At 44.7% G+C, this 11,396-nt stretch overlaps 1 long non-coding RNA gene across 1 annotated transcript; it reads left to right on the top strand.

Annotated features, from left to right (window-relative positions):
• Positions 1-7,245: 7,245 nt before the first annotated feature.
• LOC122565242 lies at positions 7,246-9,955 on the top strand. The gene is made up of 3 exons (XR_006316122.1): positions 7,246-7,291; positions 8,634-8,889; positions 9,873-9,955. It is a non-coding gene; the product is annotated as an uncharacterized LOC122565242 (long non-coding RNA).
• Positions 9,956-11,396: the final 1,441 nt, after the last annotated feature.

The following is an 11,396-nucleotide window of genomic DNA, read 5'->3' on the forward strand; positions in this document are numbered from 1 at the left end:
GCTTTTGCAGCATCTCACTCTCGACTTCAATTTGTAAGAGCTCAGTTAGATGATTCCTGGAGTATTGTGTGCAGTTTTGGTCCCCTTATCTTTGGAAGGGTATTATTGCTGTGGAGGTAATTCAGTAAAGGTTCACCAGATGTGTGCTTGGAATGGCAGAACAATCACTATGGAGAGAAATAGAGAAATTGGGCCTGAGAGGCAATTTAATTGAAATCAGTAAATTTGCTTAAAGGGACAGACAGGATAGATGCAGGCAAGATTCTTCCTTTGGTAGAGCCAAGGGACACAATCTCAAAATAAGGTGGAATCCAACTCAGACTAAGATGTGGAAAGTTTTCTTTGCTCAGAGGTTGGTGATTCTCTGGAATCTCTGGGCGACACAGTGGCACAGTGGTTAGCACTGCTGCCTCACAGCACCAGAGACCCGGGTTCAATTCCCGCCTCAGGCGACTGACTGTGTGGAGTTTGCACATTCTCCTTGTGTCTGCGTGGGTTTCCTCCAGGTACTCTGGTTTCCTCCCACAGTCCAAAGATGTGCAGGTCAGGTGAATTGGCCGTGCTAAATTGCCTGTAGTGCTAGGTAAAGGGGTAAATGTAAGGGAATGGGTCTGGGTGGGTTGATCTTCGGAGGGTCGGTGTGGACTTGTTGGGCCGAAGGGCCTGTTTCCACACTGTAAGTAATCTAATCTAAAAAACCCTTTCCTGAAGGGCTCTGTGAAAACTCAGCCAGAGTGGAGACTGACAGTTTTCTAAATGCTAATGTTGTAAAGAGATGAGATGATAGTGTAGAAGAAGGACGTTGAAATGGACGGTCAACCATGATCACATTAAATGGCCGAGCAGTCCTGACAGACTGAATGACCTACTTCTAGCCTGATGACTCTCGGCGGCTATTTCAAAATTGTATGGTTAAAAGGCAGTATAATTCAGTGCTATAGGAGTCCATGGATGAAACCTGCTTTTGACCGGGTGGTGGCAGAATATTTGTCATTGACACAAAGGCTCACATTGCAGATAAACAGCTGTTTATGGCATATCACAGAGATCAAGTGGAAATTCATTAATTTGGGCAGCATGGTGACTTAGTGGTTAGCACTGCTGCCTCACAGTGCCTGGGACCCGAGTTCTCAGGCGACTGTCTGTGTGGAGTTTGAACATTCTCCCCGTATCTGTGTGGGTTTCCTCCGGGTGCTCTGGTTTCCTCCCACAGTCCAAAGATGTGCAGGTCAGGTGAGTTGGCCATGCTAAATTGCGCGTCGTGTTAGGTGCATTAGGCAGAGGGAAGTGAGTCTGGGTGAGTTACTCTTCGGAGGGTCAGTGTGGACTGGTTGGGCTGAAGGGCCTGTTTCCACATCGTAGGGCATCTAATCTTAAAAAAAATGTCTTCCGACAGGATGTGTCTTACTTTGCGGTTTTTTGAATGAGTGTGCCTTTTTCTCATGCAGCCATCCTGTCTGTGTGGCAGATTATAGACTGGAGTTAGCATTCCAATCCCATCAGGAAAAATATTCAGCATTGATTGTCTGGCTGATCTTGACTTTTGAGAAACTTCTGGAAGATTACTGATACATCCAGTCACATAAAGCAGCAATTTTTGCTGGACTGCTTAATGTACTTTTAAAACACTCACTAAGCATATCCAGATAAATATATATTAAAGCTGCTTTTTAATCCATTCATGACATGATTAATTACTCAAATTACTATCTGGATGAAAGTTAGTTTCATTACGAGTGACCTTCTTGACTGCAATAAAAGGCTGTCTAGGAATCTACAAGCCTCATCTGGCCTGACCCACATGTGAGTCCAGGCCTGTAATAAGATAGGAGAAAGTGAGGACTGCAGATGCTGGAGATCAGAGTCAAAGAGTGTGGAGATGGAAAAGCACAGCCGGTCAAGCAGCACCTGAGGAGCAGGAGAGTCGAAGTTTAGGCATAAACCCTTCATCAGGAATGAGACTTGTGGCCCAAGGGGGTGGAGAGATAATTGGGAGGGGGTTGGGGCTGGAGGGAAGGTAGCTGAGAATGTGATAGATGGATAAAGTTGGGGGTGAAGGTGATAGGTTGGGAAGAGGGTGGAGCGGATAGGTAGGAAGGAGGATGGACAGGTGGGACAGGTGAAGTGGGCAGTGCCGAGTTGGAAGGTTGGACCTGGAATAAGGTGGGGGAGGGGAAGTGAGGAAACTGGTGAAATTGACATTGATCCCGTGTGGTTAGAGGGTCCCAAGGCAGAAGATGAGGTGTTTTTCCTCGAGGTGTTGGGTGATTAGGGTGTGGCGATGGAGGAGGCCCAGGACCTGCATGTCCTTGGCAGAGTGGGAGGAGGTGATGAAGTGTTCTGCCACGGGGCGGTGGGGTTGGTTGGAGCGGGTGTCCCGGAGATGTTCTCTGAAGCGCTGTGCAAGTAGGCATCCTGTCTCCCCAATGTGGAGGAGACCACATTAGGCACAATGGACACTGTAGGTGACGTGTGTGGAAGAACAGGTAAATCTCTGATACATGTGGAAGGATCCTTTAGCACCTTGGATGGAGGTGAGGGGAGAGGTGCAGGCCCTGGTTTTGCAATTCTTGCAGTGGCAAGGGAAGGTGCCATAATGGGAGGGTGGGTTGGTGGGGGGTGTCGACTGAGAGTCGCAGAGTGAATGGTCTTCATGGAACGCAGATAGGGGTGGGGAGGGAAATATACCGCGGGTAGTGGGTTCCATTTGTGGGTGGTAGAAATGGTGGAGGATGATGTAATGTGTCTGGAGGTTGGTGGGGTGGAAGGTGAGGGTTCTGCTGTTGCTGTGTTGGAGGGTTGGTGTTCAAAGGCAGAGGTGCGAGAAGTCAATGAGATGTGTTGGAGGACATTGTTGACCATGCGGGAGGGGAAAATGCAGTCATTGAAGAAGGAGGCCATCCGGGATGTTCTGTGGTGGAATCTGACTACACCTCACCCTGCAATGTCTCCTGTAAAACCGTTATCCCTTATTCTCAATTCCTCTGCCTCCGCCTTCATTGCATCTGCTCCCAGGATGACTGATTCAATACATGGGTGACTGGTTAGCAAGGTTAGATATCATGGAATACAGGGAGAGCTAGACATTTGGATACAGAACTGGCTCAAAGGTAGAAGGCAGAGGGTGGTGGTGGAGGGTTGTTCTTCAGACTGGAGGCCTGTGACCAGTAGAGTGCCATAAGGATTGGTGCTGGATCCACTGCTTTTCAGTATTTATATAAATGATTTGCATACGAGGATAAGAGGTACAGTTGGTAAATATGCAGATGACACCAAAATTGGAGGTGTAATGGACAGCGAAGAGGGTTACCTCAGATTACAACAGGATCTTGACCAGATGGGCCAATGGGCTGAGAAGTGGCAGATGGAGTTTAATTCAGATAAATGCGAGGTGCTGCATTTTGGGAAAGCAAATCTTGGCAGGACTTATACACTTAATGGTAAGGTCCTAGGGAGTGTTGCTGAACAAAGAGATCTTGGAGTGCAGGTTCATGGCTCCTTGAAAATAGAGTTGCAGATATATAGGATAGTGAAGAAGGCATTTAGTATACTTTCCTTTGTTGGTCAGAGCATTGAGTACAAGAGATGGAAGGTCATGTTGCGGCTGTACAGGACATTGGTTTGGCCATTTTTAGAATATTTGCAATTCTGGTCTCCCTCCTATCAGAAGGATGCTGTGAAATGTGAATCTTGTGAAAAGATTTACAAGGATGTTGCCAGAGTTAGAGGATTTGAGCTATAGGGAGAGGCTGAACAGGCTGGGGCTGTTTTCCCTGGAGTGTCGGAGGCTGAGAGGTGACCTTATAGAGGTTTATAAAATCATAAGGGGCAAGGATAGCATAAATAGACAACGTCTTTTCCCTGGGGTGGGGGAGTCCAGAACTAGAGGGCATAGGTTTAGGGTGAGAGGGGAAAGATATAAAAGAAACCTAAGGGGCAACATTTTCACACAGAGGGTGGTATGTGTATGGAATGAGCTGCCAGAGGATGTGGTGGAGGCTGGTACAATTGCAACATTTAAAAGGCATCTGGATGGGTATATGAATAAGAAGGGTTTGGAGGGATATGAGCTGGGTGCTGGCAAATGGAACTAGATTAGAACATAGAACATAGAAAAGTACAGCACAGAACAGGCACGATTAGATTTAATCCGAATGTAAAATATAGTAACTTAACCTACGCAACCCTCAACTCACTGCTATCCATGTGCATGTCCAGCAGTCACTTAAATGTCCCTTATGACTCTGCTTCCACCACCACCACTGGCAACACATTCCATGCATTCACAACTCTCTGCATAAAGAACCTACCTCTGACATCTCCTTTATACCTTCCTCCTAATATCTTCAAACTATGACTTCTCGTACCAGTCAATTCTGCCCTGGGGAAAAGTCTATGGCTATTGACTCTATAAGTTTAGTTTGGGATATCTGGTTGACATGGATGAGTTGGACTGAAGGGTCTGTTTCCATGCTGTACATCTCTACGACGTGCAAGTCCTGGGCCTCCCCCACTGTCAAACCCTAATCACCCGACACCTGGTGGAAGAATGCTTCATCTTCTGCCTCGGGACCCTCCAAACACACAGGATCAATGTTGATTTCAGTTTCCTCATTCCACTCCCCCCTCCACCCACCTTATCCCCAGTCCAACCTTCCAACTTGGCACTGCCCTACTTGTCCATCATCCTTCCCATCTCTCCATGTCACCATCCTCTCCGAACAATCACCTTCACCCCCAACTTTATCTACTTATCGCATTCTCAGCTACCTTACCCCTAGCCCCAACCCCTCCCATTTATCTCTCCACCCCTCGGGCCACAGGCTTCATTTCTGATGAAGAGTTTATACTCGAAACATTGACTCTCCTGCTTCGGATGCTGCCTGACCAGCTGTGCTTTTCCAGCACCATACTCTTCAACTCTGCAATAATGTAGTTGACACTTTATTGCCCTCACAGGTCAAATAGGAATGAGCAATAAATGCTGTCAATGTCCAAATCCCATGAAATAATAAATAAAACTTATTGTCAAGGGTGGACATTACATAATCATATGGTCGTACAACATGGAATCAGACCCTACAGTCTAAGTAGTCCACGCTGACAGTGTTCCCAAACCAAACTAGTCCCACATACATGGCCCATATCCCTCCAAACCTTTCCCATTCACATACTTATCTAAATCTTTTAAATGTTATAACTAGACCTGCATCCGCCATTTCCTCTGGCAGTTCATTTCACACACAAAACACTCTGTGTGAAAGTATCCCTGATTAATCAATATCATGGGAAGGTCCAGGATCCATTAAATATTGTGGCCTCATTGGAGATAGAGGTCCTATTTCCAAAATTACTGCCCTCTGTCGTATAACACTTTTCTTATCCTTGCTGCATCCCATCGTGAGTGACACTGGATTTCAAAGATCTAATTCAAGAAACAAGGCAGCTCATCCACACATAGCAACAATGCAATAACAAGGTAAATTATATTAGCCATGAGTTTTGCGCGACAAATCTTGCCCAAATAAGGGAGAACCTACTTATTTATCTTTAAATCTGTTGCATCCCCCTGAGAGAACAGTTAGGACCTGGTGCCTTCAGTAATGCAGCACTCCCACAATGCAGTAGGATTTTCTTTTAATTGACTCATGGGCATCCATTGTACTAGGGAATGAATTATAACATAAAACATAGAACATTACAGTGCAGTATAGGCCCTTCGGCCCTCAATGTTGCGCCGACCTGTCACACCAATCTGAAGCCCATCTAACCTACACTATTCCATGTCCGTCCATATGTTTGTCCAAGGACGACTTAAATGTACTTAAAGTTGGCGAATCTACTACTGTTGCAGGCAAAGCATTCCATACCCTTACTACTCTCTGAGTAAAGAAACTACCTCTGACATCTGTCCTATATCTATCACCTCTCAATTTAAAGCTATGCCCCTCGTGCTCACCATCACCATACTTGGAAAAAGGCTCTCCCTGTCCACCCTATCTAACCCTCTGATTATCTTATATGTCTCTATTAAGTCACCTCTCAAGCTTCTTCTCTCCAACAAAAACAGCCTCAAGTCCCTCAGCCTTTCCTCGTAAGACCTTCCCTCCATACCAGGCAACATCCTAGTAAATCTCCTCTGCCCCCTTTCCAAAGCTTCCATATCCTTCTTATAATGCTGTGACCAGAACTGTACACAATATTCCAAGTGCAGCCGCACCAGAGTATTATACAGCTGTAGCATAACCTCATGGTTCCGGAACTCAATCCCTCTATTAATAAAAGCTAAAACTGTCTGCCTTCTTAATAACCCTGTCAACCTGGGTGGCAACTTTCAAGGATCTGTGTACCTGGACACTGAGATCTCTCTGCTCATCTATACTACCAAGAATCTTACCATTAGCCCAGTACTTTGCATTTCAGTTACTCCGATCAAAGTGAATCACCTCACACTTGTCCGTACTAAACTCCATTTGCCAGCTTTCAGCCCAGTTCTGCAGCTTATCTTTGTCTCTCTGTAACCTACAACATCCTTCGTCACTATCCACCGACCTTAGTGTCGTCTACAAATTTACTAACCCACCCTTCTACGCCCTCATCCAGGTCATTTATAATTACATCCCCAGTTGCCCTTGAGAAGGGGTTGGTGAATTCTCTTCTTGTATTGCTGCAGTCCACGCACTGTAGATACATTCACAATGCTATTCAGGAGAGAATTCCAGGTGTTTGGTCCAACAATACTGAAGGTGCACCGAAGGAGCAGGGTTTCACTTCCCTATCGTCTGATTCAGATGCAAGAGTGCCTCCACTGTGCCACATCTGTGTGTATGTTCAGCAAAAAAAACTTCAAAATTCCTCAAGCTTCCTGTTGTCGTAACTATGCCAAATGCAAATTCCTGATTTAAAATGCGTGCAACTCATCATGCATACTCATGTAGCAGTTCTGTAAAGGTATTAAATTACTGCAGAGAATGATTGGCAAATCAGTTGTGTTGCAATGCATTGTCATTCTCCTTGTACCTTTAGCTAGGGTGGCACAGTAACTGTTATTACAGCAAAGTGTTGATAATGATTCAAATAATATGATACATGTCACAGCAGTTTTGCAGGTATTTGTCTGTTGTTATTGGAGGAATAAATGCACCAACCCATTTATTAAAGCTATAAATACTTCCAAATACTTCATGTGCTTCGCATCAGCAAACATTTATTAAGCTGCAGATTAAAGTGGGACTCCTCTGTAACGAAGAGAAGGGAGAGACTGAGGAATGGTCTGATCCAGGTCTTTAAGGTAATGAAGAGGTTTCAGACATAAAGAGAATGTTCCACTCACATATTAGAGGTTATACATACAGTCGATTAGGCCTGAAAATGTGGTGGACACATGTTCAAGAGAGGCTTTGAAGAGGAGCAATAGGATTTTTTGTTGATAATAATAGGGTGCAGGGATAGGGAAAAAAGTCAGGAGGTTCACACTTGATAATACTGCCAGCCTAGACAATAGAGTCAGAGCTTGCTCAATGAGCCAAATGACCTCCTTCAGCACCATAATAATTCTGTGAGTTTGGAATGCTGTGATAATAGACATTTAGAATGGTCACTTAAGGTGAGAGGGGAAAGATTTAAAAGGGATGCAAGGGGAATCTTTTTTCTCGCAGAGGGTGGTGTGTGTAATGAATGAGCTGTCAGAGAAAGTGGTGGAGGCTGGTACAATTGCAACATTTCAAAGGCATCTGGATAGGTAAATGAATAGGAAGGGTTTATAGGGATATGAGCCAAATGTTGGCAAACGGGACTAGATTAATTCAGGATATTTGGTCGGCGTGGATGAGTTGGACCAAAGGGTCTCTTTCTGTGCTGTACAGCTCTATGCCCAGTTATAAACTTGGCCTGTTTTACCCAGGAAGTGGTTAGAACTGAAGGCAAAGGTGAGTCAATATCAGAGATGGGCTTGAGCAAAAACACAAGACATACATGCAAAAGAAAGGAATAGACGACGGAGGCAGGTGAGATAGAATGGGAGGCATTTCCATGGAACACCAGCACAATCTAACTGGACGAAATGGCATTCTTTTTTGGAATTCTGCAAAATGAATATGAAATGAAGTGTTGACCTGATGTGACCCAAGATAAAACAAGCCTCCAGCTGCTCTGCGAGTTCTTCCATCCGCCATGGCATTATTTTACATCTGTTTGAACATTGTGAACTCATACATCAATTTGAATTACATTTTAAATCAATTCAAAGACACTTTCATTATAATTCTGTGGATATATAACAACCTGGCACAATGATTCAGTGGTTAGCATTGCTGCCTGACAGCGCCAGCGACCCTGGTTCAATTCCAACCTTGGGTGACTGCATGCGTGCACATTAGCATCGTGCCTATGTGGGTTTCGTCCGGGTGCTCCAGTTTCCTCCCACAGTCTAATGATGTGCAGGTTAGGTGGATTAGCCATGCAAAATTACCCATAGTGTCCAGGGATGTACAGTTTAGGTGAAATGGCCATTGGTAATGCTGGATTACAAGGGTAGGGTGTGGTGGGGTGTCTGGGTGGGATGATCATTACTGTAGGGACTCTATAATAAACAGATGTTCACATTGATAATACAAAAGAGCTTGTTTCAACAGCTTCCTCTCGCTCATTTGGAGGAGACAGTGCACAAAGCAGAAGAGAAGATTAAGAATCAAGAAGGAGTGCCACTCTTCAATGTCCTCAGGGCAGCAGAGGAGCAGGTTCCTTTGGGGAGTGTTGGATCGGTATGAGCCAGCACCATCAGAGGCTGTCTATGTATTACTTCTGAACCCTCTTTCACCTCAATGAAGACAGAGCAAATTGCAACTCACCAAACTCTTGTTTTCCCTGAGACCCGCTACCTGCAAATGTGTAAGTTTCATTATATGTCATATCCCTTTTCTCTTCCCTGTACACTAAATAGATCCTACAGCTCCTGCAAAAGACAACAGATGGACGTTGGCATGGAAACTGTCTGAGCAAATCACTGGAAAGGGCTGGGCAATGAGTAGATTCCTTGTTGCTCTTCTCCTTGAAGTTGTATTCCTACACCTGCTGCTTGCTCCTTCTTCGCTGTCTCCTCACTTTCAGTCTCTACACAGCTAGGTTTCTCTTTAAGGTGAGATTGTGAAATACACAGCGCCACACATGAAAGCATATACGATAATGCACAAGCATTCTGGCCTCTCGCACATCCCTAACTTCCCTCATCCCACCTGCATGACTCCCTCTCTTCATGAGTCCAAAAGTGTGGTGCTGGAAAAGCACAGTATGTCAGGCAGCATCTGAGGAACAGGAGAGTCGACGTTTTGGGCATAATCCCTTTGTTGCTTCTGCTGGTCTTTGGACACTGCCTGATAACTGCACTTTTCCGGCGCCGCACATTTCAACTGACTCTCCAGAATCTACAGTTTCTTCCTCTCTTCATGAGCCTTCTCTTCTCTTTTAAGATGATTGTTAAAACCTCCCTCGTTAGTCACCTTTCTGGTCATCCCTCTTAATATTTTGTTAAATGACTCAGCATCTAATTCTGCTGAATAATGGTCCTGTGCAACTCTGGGAATGTTTTACTGCTTTGAAGGCTATCCACAAATTGATGTTGTTGTTGTTGTGGCCTGGGGTAGCTTTCAGATGAGCCTGATTAAGTGAGCAGTGACTATCTGTTCAATGATGCAGGAATATCTCTTTCCACTGTTGTATGGTGTTGGCTAATGATCTGCTGTCACAGTAACAACATGTGTTCAGTAGAAGAGACCTATGTCATTGGCATTGGATACTGGATGCCTGATGTTCACATTAATTTCAGAATCATAAATATCATCATCTAAGCCCAGTAAATGTTCCTCTCTCCACAGATGCTGCCTTTGACCTGCGAGCTGCTTCCTAGATTTGCATATTAACCTTCCAGCATCCACTGTATTTGCTTCCAGCAATAATAAAGATAATGTTCCTTTTTCTCATATCATGGACAGTTTCTTTCCTAAAGAATAGGGAAAGGCCTCACAGGAAGCCTAAGTCAAATTAAAAAGTAAACCTGAAATTCTAAGGTAAATTGAGTGAATTGCTGTGTTGTAGGTACAGGTACAGGTACAGGTGCTGTTTTAGGGGCGACATGGTGGCTCAGTGGTTAGCACTGCTGCCTCATGGTGTCAGGGACCTGGGTTCAATTTCTGCCTCGGGTGACTGCCTGTATGGAGTTTGCACATTTTCCCTGTGTCTGTGTGGGTTTCCTCTGGGCGCTCCGGTTTCCTCCCACAGTCCAAAGATGTGCAGGTTAGGTGAGTTGGCCATGCTAAATTGCTCAGGGTGTTAAGTGCATTAGTTAGAGGGAAATGGGTCTGGGTGGGTTACTCTTCGGAGGGTTGGTGTGGACTTTTTAGGCCGAATAGCCTGTTTCCACACTGTAAGGAATCTAATCTACATCCCATCATCTGTGGGTCAACAAAAGACTAAACACACCAGCTTTTATAGATGGGATTGTCAATGAGCATATGTTCTCAACATTTCCACCCCCCCCCCCCAATTCAATTAAGTTGCAGTGCATTGTACATTTTCACATAATCTAGGTCCTCCATGTAATCTTATTTATGTATTTGGAGGATGTGGGTGTCGCTGGCTGGGTCAACATTTATTACCCATCTCACAGTTAAGGTCAAACACGTTGCTGTGGGTCTGAAGTCACATGTCAGCCAGAACAGGGAAGGATCCAAATGGTTTTTTCCAACAATTATTTCATGCTCATTAGTTCCAGATTTTTATTGAATTCAAATGCCACCATTTGCCTTGATGACATTCCAACACAGGTGCCCAGATATTACCTGGATTGCTGGATTAATTGTCTAGCAACGATATGACAAAGCCAACACCTCCCTTCATGTAATGTGATGTAGAGTCAGAGACAAGGAAGGAGATATAGTATATGGGATTACTTTGAGATTGGCAAGTGTGACGCAGGAAATGATAAGCCTTTCCTGAAGAAGGGCTTATGCCCGAAACGTCGGTTCTCCTGTTCCCTGGATGCTGCCTGACCTGCTGCGCTTTCCCAGCAACACATTTTCAGCAGGAAATGATACAACATCGAATGACAGAATCAAGATCTTGTGCCAAGCCAAGGTCTCAGTGGGATGTAGAAACTATCAATTGTGTTTGTAAATAACTACCTATAAATAATTGTTTACTGCCTCACTTTCATAGACTTTAGAGACTTACTTTGGTAATGTGTTGAGACTAAGAATAGTTGAAGGCAATAATACTTGGACATGTATATGGTCACAGATATTTGAGGGTGCATACATGAGGATCAATGGTCAGCACAACATTGTGGGCTGAAGGGCCTGTTCTGTGCTGTACTGTTCTATGTTCTAATATGCACGGGAGTT

Source organism: Chiloscyllium plagiosum, chromosome 2, assembly GCF_004010195.1.
Source record: "Chiloscyllium plagiosum isolate BGI_BamShark_2017 chromosome 2, ASM401019v2, whole genome shotgun sequence".
NCBI classification, from domain to species: domain Eukaryota; kingdom Metazoa; phylum Chordata; class Chondrichthyes; order Orectolobiformes; family Hemiscylliidae; genus Chiloscyllium; species Chiloscyllium plagiosum.